Raw genomic sequence first — 11,759 nt, 5'->3', positions numbered from 1 at the left:
TCCGGTGCAACCACATTGCACAAAATGCTTGTACCGCTGCACCTGACCACCACCCATTTGTTGTTGGGTAAGCTGTGTCAGAAAATTTGATGGTGGTCAGGTGCAGCAGCACAAGCATTTGTGCAATGTGATTACACCTGATCTAGCCTCCATAAAAAAACACACACCAAATCGAGGGCAGATCAAGTGCAATGTGATTGCACACTTTTGGTGTGCTGCTGCACTTGCTCACCCACCATCTTTGGAATACACCTTGTCATCTATGGGGCCCAACAATAGCTGGTGGTGGGTGATCAGTTATAGCTGCACAAAAAAATTAAAAATAAAAAGATGGTGTTTTTAACTCTTGATTGTGGAACATAAAATTTTAGCCAATATTTTCTCTCTATACATTTAAAACAGTATTTAAAAATTTAACGAAATTGACATCCACCTGACACGAATGTACTCTTAAGTTCAATATGTAAATTTCATTTCCTCTTTTAATAATATTCCCGATGAAGATAAGGGAAGTCGGCAATCGTTGTTTGTTAAGTTTCCTAAAACCTCTCTCCCTTCCTCTTGGGATAAGATTGAGTTTCCGCTTTCTTCTCCTAAATATCCGCTTTCAGTTAATTAGCTTTGCTATAAAAATCAGAATGTACCTTATATGTATTCATTGAAAGAAAGAGAAAAATAAAGAGAGTCGCAATGGTTGTCTATCATGGATGTAGGTCTTAAAGACCGAACCACGTAAATCAATGTGTCTGCAAATCGTAAAAGTTACAAATCTCTCTGCTAGTAAATCATGATACCTGTAACTCATAGTGCCTATAAATCGCTATGCAAGTAAATTGCGGTACCTGCAAATCACTACTTATAAATTGTCATGGTATCAAAGCGAGAGCTGTGATCCTATCGTCTGCTTCATGCTAGTGCGTTGCCTGCTTCCTCATGGCCAACACATCAGAAAAAATTATCATTCAAGAGCAGGTATCTCCTTCTCTCAAGATCACCTCTATCTTACTCAATGGTTCCAAATATATTTCTTGGGCCAAATCAGTGACTCTATTCTTGAGCGGTAAATCCAAGTTAGGTTTCATCAATAAAAAAACTCCCAAACCAGATAAAGATGAAACACAAATCGATGAATGACAATCAGCCAATGACTTGGTTATGTCTTGGCTTCTTAATTTCATGGAGCCTAAAATCGTTGAAAGTTTTTTGTTCCTCCACACCGCTGAGAAAATTTGGACTACGGCTAAGGAGTTGTACAGTGAGCAAAATAGCATAGCTCGCATGTATCAACTCACCCAGACCCTACACGAACACAAGAAAAAAAACTCATCCGTGAGTGAGTATCTTGAAAAACTCAGAAGTATGTGGGATGAATTTGACTCTATGGCCGTCTCTTCTTCAAATGTTTGCAATATTCAAAAACTTAAAGAACAAAGAATTTTTTTCCAATTTTTAGCCGGGCTTGGATCAGACTATGAAACTATTCGAAGTCAAATTCTCTTAGAGCAGGAATTGTCATCTCTTAGTAATGTTTGCTCTATCATCTTGAAGGAAGAAAGTCGTAGAAAAGTAATGATGAATAATACCAAACCATTTACCGAAGAATCGGGTGAGAGAATTGCCTATAACTTGTACTCCACACCTCAAAATACGAAGAATGAAGACCGATTGAATAAATACAAAGAAAAATGTCTTGTTTGGTCTCATTGCAAAAAGGAAGGGCATCATAGAGATAAGTGTTGGTTTCTTCATGGTAAACCTAACAACTATAGGGAAGAAATGAAAGATACTACTAGAACTAAAATGGCCTATCTTGCTAAGGATGATAATCTGTTCTCTCTGAACTCTTTAAGAGATTTTTTGAACAACATAAAGGGAAGCAAGAAGGACATCCCTACTGTTGTTGCATCAGTTGTGACGTCTGCCGAGATAGGTATGTGTTCTTCCTCCTTAAAACAAAAACCAAATATTTGGGTTATAGACTCATGGGCTTCAGATCATATGGTTCAATCTGCAACAAATATAAAAAATATACGGCCAATATATGAGAAAGGTTGGGTAACCATAGCCAATGGATCCTCCATCCAAGTCGGGGGAAGAGGAGAAGCATATTTGTTTGACAAAAAGATTTCAGTCCTTCACATGCCAGAGATTTCTTCAAATTTATTATCTATCTCTAAACTGACACAGGAACTAAATTGCAATGTTGTATTCTCTTCATACAATGTTATTTTTCAGGATAGTCTAACACATAAGAAGATTGGTGAGGGACATCTTGAGCAGGGCCTCTATGTGATAAATAAAGAAGACTCGACTATGATCTCCAGTCGAAGCATGAATAATGGTCAGAGATGACATCTCAGGTTGGGACATCCTTCCAACATGTCTCTTTCAGCCTTGGTTCCTGATGTTGCTTTTGACACTCATATGTGTGATGTTTGTCAATATACAAAGTTGACTCGACTTTCATTCCCAATATCTGGCAATGTTGCTAGTAAATTGTTTGATCTTGTTCATTCAGATGTCTGGGGTCCTGCACCCACAATGTCACATACTGGTTTTAAGTATTATTTAACATTCATTGATGATCACTCAAAAATGACATGTATATACTTGCTCAAATCAAAGGATGAAGTTTTTGAAAGATTTAAGATTTTTTACAATATGGTTTACATGCAGTTAATTTGATACCCGGATTAATGTTTTGAGAACTGACAATAAGACATAATTCAAAAACAAGAGTTTTAAGGAATTTGAAGACCAAATTGGCTTGGATCATCAGTTTACTTGCGTCGAAACTCTATAACAGAACGAAGTCGCCGAGCGAAAAAATAGGCATCTTCTCGAGGTAACTAGATCTTTACTTTTCCAAACTCACATGCCAAAAATATTTTAGAGCGATGCTATCATGACAACATGCTATATTATAAATCGCCTCCCATCGGTAAATCTTCAAGGAAGATCCCCATGGAAACTGCTGAAAGGAAAAAAACCAAGTGTTGAACATTTACGAGTTTTTGGTTGCATCGTGTATATGTTAATCCCTAAAGGTGATCGAGACAAACTCAGTCACCGAGCTCAAAAATGTTTATTCTTGGGATACTCCATGACAAAAAAGGGATATAGGTGTTATAATCTAGAAGAAAAATGCTTGTATATCTCGCGCGATGTCAACTTTGATGAAGATACACCTTTCTTCAAATATGTCCCTAACAAATAATGTTGTGAGGGGGAGGTGGCATTGATGCCTATGATGATCTGTTGATAACCAAAGTTACTAGATTCATTAGTGAGCCTTCAAAGAATGGATGATCTACCCTCAAATAATACATGTCAGACTTCCAATGAACAGGTAGTGGTCCACCATCCAGATGTAAGAAGATCTCAGTGAGTCTTTAGACCTTTTGATAACTTGAAAGATTTTATTACCTATACGACCACTAAACATCCTATTGAAAAACAAATTAGCTATGGCCATTTGCCAAAAGCTTTCATGGCATTTCTCAGCTCTATTGATGTCAGTCATGAACTGACATTATACGAAAAAGCCAAAAATGAGCCGGTTTAGGTTAAGGCAATGAAAGAGGAACTTGACGCTCTGCATAAAAATAAAAATTGGAAATAGTTTCCCTTCCGGAAAAGAAAAAGATTATAGGGTGTTGATGGATTTTCAAAAACAAATTTAAAAGTGATGGATCTATCGAAAGACACAAGGCAATACTTGTTGCAAAGGGATACACTCAGACCCAAGGAATCGATTACGAAGAAACGTTTGCCCTGATTATGAAAATGAATAGTATATGAATTATTTTATCCATTGCTTGCAATTTAAACTGGCCGTTGTATCAACTTGATGTGAAGAACACCTTCTTGCAAGGCGACCTTCAAGAAGAAGTCTATATGAGCTTGCCGCCAGATCATCCTCAAGAAAAAGATCCTTCTCTCGCCTGCAAGCTTCACAAATCCATATATGAATTGAAGTAATCTCCAAGAGCTTGGCATCTTAAATTGAGTAATGCCATTGAAAAGTACAAGTTCGTTAGAAATTCTATGGACAACTCTATTTTTTTTAAAAGGGAAAATGACTCGATGGTTATCATATTGATCTATGTTGATGATATCATCATCACCGAGAATAATGTTCAAAAAATTACTGTTGCCAAAGAACTTCTTCAAAAACTATTTGAAATTAAAGATTTGGGTAGGCTGAAATATTTTTTGGTCATAGAGGTGGCTCATTCAAAAAAAGGATATTTTTGTCTCAAAGAAAATACACTCTCGATTTACTTAAGGAAACCAAAAAACTTAGAAGTAAACTTGTTAATACTCCTATAGAAACTGAATGCAATTCAATGAAAGATCAAGATGAACTAGTTGCAAACATCACTCCGTATCAACGAATTGTTGGAAAGTTGATATATCTGACCGTTACTCGTTCGGACATCACATATGTCGTTAGTCAGGTGAGTCAACATATGCAAGCTCCTTGCCAAAGTCATATGAAGGTTGTTGATCGAATCCTCAAGTATTTGAAAAAGGTGCCTGGACAAGGATTATGGTATAAAAGGAATGACAACATAGACATAAAAGGCTTCTCGGATGCTGATTGGGCGGGTAGCCAGGATTGTAGATCTACTATAGGTTATTGTGTATATGTCAGAGATAATTTAGTATCATGGAAAAGCAAGAACCAAAGTGTGGTTTCTAGATCCAATGTTGAGGCAGAATACAGAGTCATGGCCACCACTACCAGTGAACTCATCTGGGTCAAGAATCTTCTATCTGAGCTTGGGTTCAATACAAGCTCACTTATACCAATGTATTGTGATAACGATGCAGCCATTCACATTGCATCTAATCCTGTCTTTCATGAAAGAACTAAGCATATTGAAATTGACTGTCACTTTGTCAGAAAAAAAGTTCAATATAGAGAGATTTGTACACCTTACACAAAGAGTATCGTTCAAGCTGCAGATGGGCTAACAAAAGGAGTCACACAGGCTCAACTCAAGGACATGTTAAACAAGTGGGGATGTCATGATATTTACACCCCACTTGAGGGAGAGTGATGAAGATAAGGAAAGTTGGCAATCATTGTTTGTTAAGTTTCCTAAAACCTCTCTCTTCCTGTTGGGATAAGATTGAGTTTCCTCTTTCTTCTCCTAAATATCCTCTTTTGGTTAATTAGCTTTGCTATAAAAATCAGAATGTACCTTATATGTATTCATTGGAAGAAAGAGAAAAATAAAATAGTTATTTGTTTATGTGTTTTGTTCTGACTTTTGTTTTGGATTCCATTGTTGTCATGCATGAACACCATTCCATCTGATGCCTCAATGCATGAGTCCAAGTTACCAGACATAGAGCACGCCTTCAGGAGTAGACCATTGACCAGATCAGCAGAAAACTATGCATTCGTATATGCATAGTGGTGGTGCGAAATCAAGTCAATCATCAATTTCAGAGGCTCGAGCATACCAGGTTGTATCTATCCTTTCTCCTGTATCTGAATTATTATTTTAGTGTGCATCTACATTACAAGTTTATATCTCTGCATGCCACTAGGGACAGTGTCATTCAAGCATGGGGGGATGGTTCAGTAGATACACACTATTTTATCCTGTTTATCATGTTTTGGTAGCTAAAACTCATAAATTAGGCATTTCAGAATTTTTTTTTAGCATATATGAATGTTGTTGACATAATCAGACATGTTAGAAACTTTTAGAAGCCCCATGAGGAAAAATTTTTCTGAACAAAGCTAAAAAGAATGAGTATTTATGTGAAGTTCAAAGAAAATACTGTATCTGAATGCGAAAAGCTAATTTTGAATCACAAAGTATAAGCAAGCACAGTTGAAATAAACTACTAAGTAAATAAAAAATATTAGAAAATGCTCGAGCTTAAAAGAAAAGAGTCTGCGTTAGGTTGTTTGGATGATTTCACAATCCCGAGTAAGATGAGTGCAAGAGCTAGTTAAAGCGTTTGCATTCCATCCGAAAAGGAGAAGGAAAGCTTTGTGAGCCTCGGAAGCTGAGACCAAATACAAGTTGAAGAGTCTGAATCTCGTGTCGAAAAGGTAAATGAAGGAAGTCACTTTTGTGTCTAGTTAGTGTCTTTAACATACATATAGTGGTATAAGAAGGCATTAACATTGCACAGGGCACAAAAGCAGACCGCACGCAAGCTATCGAATGAAAAGAAAAAAAAAATAATTGAATTGAAAAAGTAGAAAAATTGAAAATTCAAAAAAGAAAAGAAAAAGAAAATGAGAGCTTAAATGAAAAGAAAAAGTCATTACTTAGAAGTAGAATGAAAGACTGTGCAGAAAAATACACAAGTGATGAAAAATGAACAATAGCATGATAATACACGATTTTCAGAGAAACAATCATAGATAAATGCGATTTTTAGAAGAGTGAAAATTTTTTTTGCCGTGGAGGCATAAAATCTCTAATTATGTTCTGAGAAGTGAAAAATTACATGAAATGTTTGCTAAATTTGATTTCTGGAATTGCCTAGCATTTTAGAAGAAAAATTTAAATTTTTGCATGATTTCTGATGTTTGTGGGTAGCATCTCTGCAAACCTTCACGAGACCTCGCTCGTCCACTGGGGTAACCCAAGGGTTTAAAGGGCTTGTTGCATGTGCTAAATGCAACCGTGATTCCTACGAAAGTGAGTTAGTTGTTTAATAAGAGCTTGCCCATGAGATTTGAACCTAGACTGCCTGTCAAACGGTCTAGGCCTTCAAACCAGCCTTCTTTTGAGTGGAATCGATTTATGTGATCGGTTCCCAGTTGATGTTGATAGTATGACATAAGAGGTCTCTCTCTCTCATGCATAAACACACTTGATACATACACCATATGTTTCTTATATAGTCAAGAATCATTTAACATTGTGGACATGAGTTGCTTGAGCTTGGTGACAAGATTGGACATATCAGTACAGGTTTGAACGAGGAACAGATTGCTCGTTGTCTTAAGAAAGTGAAGCATTCAGTCACCTTAGCATCGCATTTTTTATGTGAAACAGAAAGGAAGTGTAACATTTGTCAGGTGGGAGTTTTAATGGACACATTTCTCCTCGTTCTCCTTTCCCTTTTTTTCCTTTTTTTTGTGGCGGGTCACAAGCTTAAAGATAAATTGTGCAGGAGTATGAAGGGAAGGATGAAGTGGGAAATCTACACTGTGGTCACTACTTTCACATGTGTTGCATAAAGCAATGGTTTTTGCAAAAGAATGCTTGTCCTGTCTGCAAGGCAGCAACATCTCGTCATTAGAACAAATTCTCGTTGCTTTTTGCTTAATGATTTTTTGGGTATAGTTCTCTCTTCTCTGATCTAATTTTTTATTACTTGTATAGTTTTAGACTCTAAATAAGCAAGAATTCATTCTTTGTCATGTCAGATTTTTTTGAATTTCTTTGCTGCTGAGAACTGTTGCCCTTCTGCGTGGCCAGTTTGCATGTTCATATATTCAAATGGAGCGGTCTCATAAGTCATGCTGCTTTGTATCTTGGTTTTGTTTACTCTGTTAAAGGTTTATAGATTCATCTTCTTGGAGCCTTAATCTGTATGGATGCTGAAAGCAATATCATTATTCATTCTTTGACATGTCAGTACAGGTTTGAACGAGCCTTAGTGCTGCTTGACCAACTTTTCTTCAAATAAGTTCACCAAGATTGCTTGAGAAAAGATCTTCTGTTCCAAACAACTGGGCTCTGTCACAGGTACACGCCATTTTGGTGGCATGTCCCTGGTGACACGAGTGGACACGTGGATGAGGACACTGACACGTATTGACAATATTTTAATATTTGTGCATTTTTTGATTGGTGAAAATTGGTATGATTGTACATTGTTATTTTTACAACCCCTAGAAAATCTTACATACACGTCCGAAATCTTGGTACTGCCATGGAGGACAATTTGGACACTATGATATTCCAGGAGAAACTAAAAGATTTTTTTGTTATGTTTCATCCTTGTAGCTAGTTGTAGATGTTGGATCACACAGTTTCACAATCATCATCATGATATAAAACATGATATAAATCATAATATGCAGCAGAATACAAATCATGATTTTCAGCAGATCGAAACAAAAACAGGGAACAGGCATGTCGGGTTCCGCATAACACCAAAATCCAGACACAAGCAAATAGACAACAAGATGCAAGGAACATAATAGAAACAACAAAGACATGTTTAGATTATGTAAAAGGCTAAGGTGTACGAAAGTACTCCCCTTAGAGAAGATATTTGCCCTCACATACAATGCAAACAGGGTCCGACGTCCTTCCCCCAGGATACAATAGCCTCGACGATCAGACCGGTGCACTCCGACGGATCGTCCTTCGAAAACAACCTCCAGGAACCGAAGTTGCAAAAAACCCCTTTCGAGATAACTCAGGAAAGAGAGAGAGAGCAACAGGGAAAGAGAAAACTGCATAGCCTCTCTTCAGAAACCAGTGCGTCTCGGATCTGAGTAACCCCAGCCCTAACCACGCTTTTATAACCCATGAACGATTATAAAATATGGAAGGAGCCCTTTACGGAATCCGAAGAGACGTGACCCGTTAACGAAAATCGAAGAGTCGAGATCCGTTAACAGAATCCGAAGAGCCATAACGGGCACAGACTACGAGGAATCGTGATCCGTTATCATTTTTCATAACCCGTTACAGAATCCAAATATTCACAGAAACTTTGGGCAAAAAGGTACTTTAGTCTTGATTGGATATGACCCTAAAGAACCTGAAACCCGAAACCTGAAACCGAAATTGGCCAAGCTCAACACGGCGGGCGAGCGCGTGCACAAGCATGTGGTAGTCATCCCAACCTCTTGTTCTCAAGAATAAATGTAAGAGTTTACATGTGGGTTATAAAGCCCACAACAAACTCAAACACAATCAATATGGGACTATTACACGTCATCAAAACCAAACATTCTCTAAAACAACCCATGTTTCTTCTTTTGAATTCTCTCTCCCCTCCCTTCTTACACCTAAAAGTAGATATATCACACTATTGATAAATCAAACAAAAAAAATGATAACAAAAAAAATCAACCACACAAAAAGAATAAAGATTTTACGTGATTGAGAAAGAGTTGCTTCCGTCCACTACCACCCTGAGATCCTCTATTATTTTGAAAAAACACACACACAATTACAAAAGATGGATTGCATTCTTTAAATACAAGGAGTCTAGGGCAATATGTTTATCGGTAAAATTATAAAAACTATCCTCAAACAACATAAATCAGTGATTTATGTTAAGATAGAAATCAGGTTTCACCCTCCTTCAATAGTAGCCCAATGGGTTTGTACAGTGGAGAGCGCATCAAACACTAGGCGGGTGGTCAGGGTTCCATTCTCGTGAGCAATTATCGCTTGCATTAATGAAGGCAAAGAATAAACCCTTTCTCAGCTGATGCTTGATGACTCTCTTGGGGGAGGAAAGGGGTGTGATATGGGTTTTACATCGTCGTGACAGGCCGGCTTAACCAGCAATGCGACTAGGTTTATGATCCCGAGGGTGGCTTCCCTGTCCATGAGAAAAACAAATATTATTTTCATCCTTAAATGCACTTCTGTCATATGGTCACTCTCATCTCCATTAGTCCATGGTTTTAATCGCACTAATTATGAAAGGAAATAATCATGATTTTGCTTGTCAAATAGAAGGCTAATTTTCAATTGTCAGGGCACGCAACTGAGTGGTCCAGTTGTTGGTGAGGGTTCCTCAACACACACACAAAAAAAAAAAGGTTTTGGACTTTATGGATATGAGTGTCAAAATTTGTCCCTTGAGTCCGTAACTATTACGCTTTTGAAACATACTATATTAGCTAATTTTCAGGATATTGTTATTTTATTGTGATGTTAACAACTTATTTTGAATTTTTTACTTTACATGCATTGGTTTTTTTTTTTTGATAGATTTTACATATGCCTAGATTTTTAAGAAAATATTTTTTTATTTATTTTGAAATTTTTTCTTTTTATGAAATTCTATTGATAGGATTTATAGCCGTTGCTTTCAAACACTAGCTCCTAAGGTAGGGTGTGTGTACCCTTCAAAAAGTCACAGTTGCAGGTGTTTTAGGCTTAATCTAAACTGTAAATGTATTTATTATTATTTATTTTATTAAAAAAAGTTTTCAATCAAATTGATTTGTTGAAAAACTCAAGTCTTTTTAAGTGTGATATGAGTCACTGATTTTTGAGAGAGGGATATGAAAATCAGTCGGATTCAGTATGGCGGGATTTGCGATTTTTGGCTGTTTGGTTTGGACCTGTCCTGATCGGGTGCAATATGATTGCACAAAAATGACACCATTGAGATTTGAACTTGCAACGTCCCAACACAAGTTGACGTCCAGTAGCCGTTGGTGAGCTACCTTTAAAGTTGTCCATGAAAGAAAGGCCAAAACAAAAGCCCCTCAAATCTTTTTCATAGCAACCAAATGTGGGGACCTCCAATCAATAGTAATAATGATTGGGTGCCTCTATGAGTTGATACTGCATACAACTGTTTTTTGAGAGGATTATCAAGGTTCACCTTCTTTTTAATGAATATTTGGAAAGCATTGCAGCTGCTGCATGTGTATTTAAGATGCATTGCAATCGTTATTCACTGACTTTCAAAATATCTAATGACTATTAAAAAGGATTAAGTGTTGCTAGAGCACCGTATATATATATATATATGCTGATATTTTTTCAATATGTTATTCAGATACTAGCCAAAATTTGTGTGAAAACAAGATTGTGATTCTCATCCTCAAGTAAGGGTGTCTAAGGGTTGGGTTTGGTTCCGATCCAGGTGGAATAAGACTTGGATCTGATTTTCGGGTATGGTATCAGGTTGGGACTCAGGTCTACTATAAAAAAAAATCATACCCCATAAGAACAAAATGAACCAGACCCAGACCATACCCAATAAAACCATATTTTTTATCATTTTTACATTAAAAATTTGTGGGTCTTAATTGACATTTGGGTCGGTCTGAGTCTGGTATAAAATTTGGCAAACTGTACCCGGGTCCATGTATTAATTGGATTTTCGGGTTTGAACCTGGGTCTCAAACAGGTTTTCTTATTTATCACCATACCCGGATCCTATAAGGTTTGGTTCGGGTCGGGTCCGATCCGGATAACCCAGACCCGTTGAAACCCCTGTCCTCAAGCGCTTTATGAACAAAGCCCACGTATGTGGGCCCGCTTGAGGATGGTCCTCCGAAAGTGGGACCCACGCAAGTTGCGCTTTTCACATTTTAGTAAATCCTTATGGGGCCCACTTGGTTGGTCCCGTTAAGCGTGCATCATGAGTGCGACGAAAACGGGGCACCGATCGCACGCGTTAGCTTTATTACGTCGTTCTTTTAGGCTTTTGTAATTTCAAAATAAGGGTATTTCAGTCATTTAATAAAGTCAAAACCCAATATCGTCATGTTCTGCTGACCTGTCAGACACTGTCCTTAGCAAGGTTTGGGCGAGAGAACGAAGTTAATGTCGGAATTGGCCTTCGTGTGACTGCAGTTATTGGGCCAATGGTCCTTCCGCCCCGTACCGACAACAGCCATAAATGCGCACCAAACGCGTCTATTAGGCCCCGCCCGAGATTTTGACCGGATCGAATCGGTTCACCCACGAACCGGATCTAGTATTGGTGAATGGGGAGTGGGCTCGGACCAAGACCAAGGCACGAGCCAACTTGTCCATAACAAGATCCATAGGTGACCAGACCACTAA

This window comes from Nuphar pumila, chromosome 2, assembly GCF_984573655.1.
Source record: "Nuphar pumila chromosome 2, dmNupPumi1.hap1.1, whole genome shotgun sequence".
Lineage (NCBI taxonomy): Eukaryota > Viridiplantae > Streptophyta > Magnoliopsida > Nymphaeales > Nymphaeaceae > Nuphar > Nuphar pumila.
Note: the sequence above shows the minus strand (reverse complement) of the source record.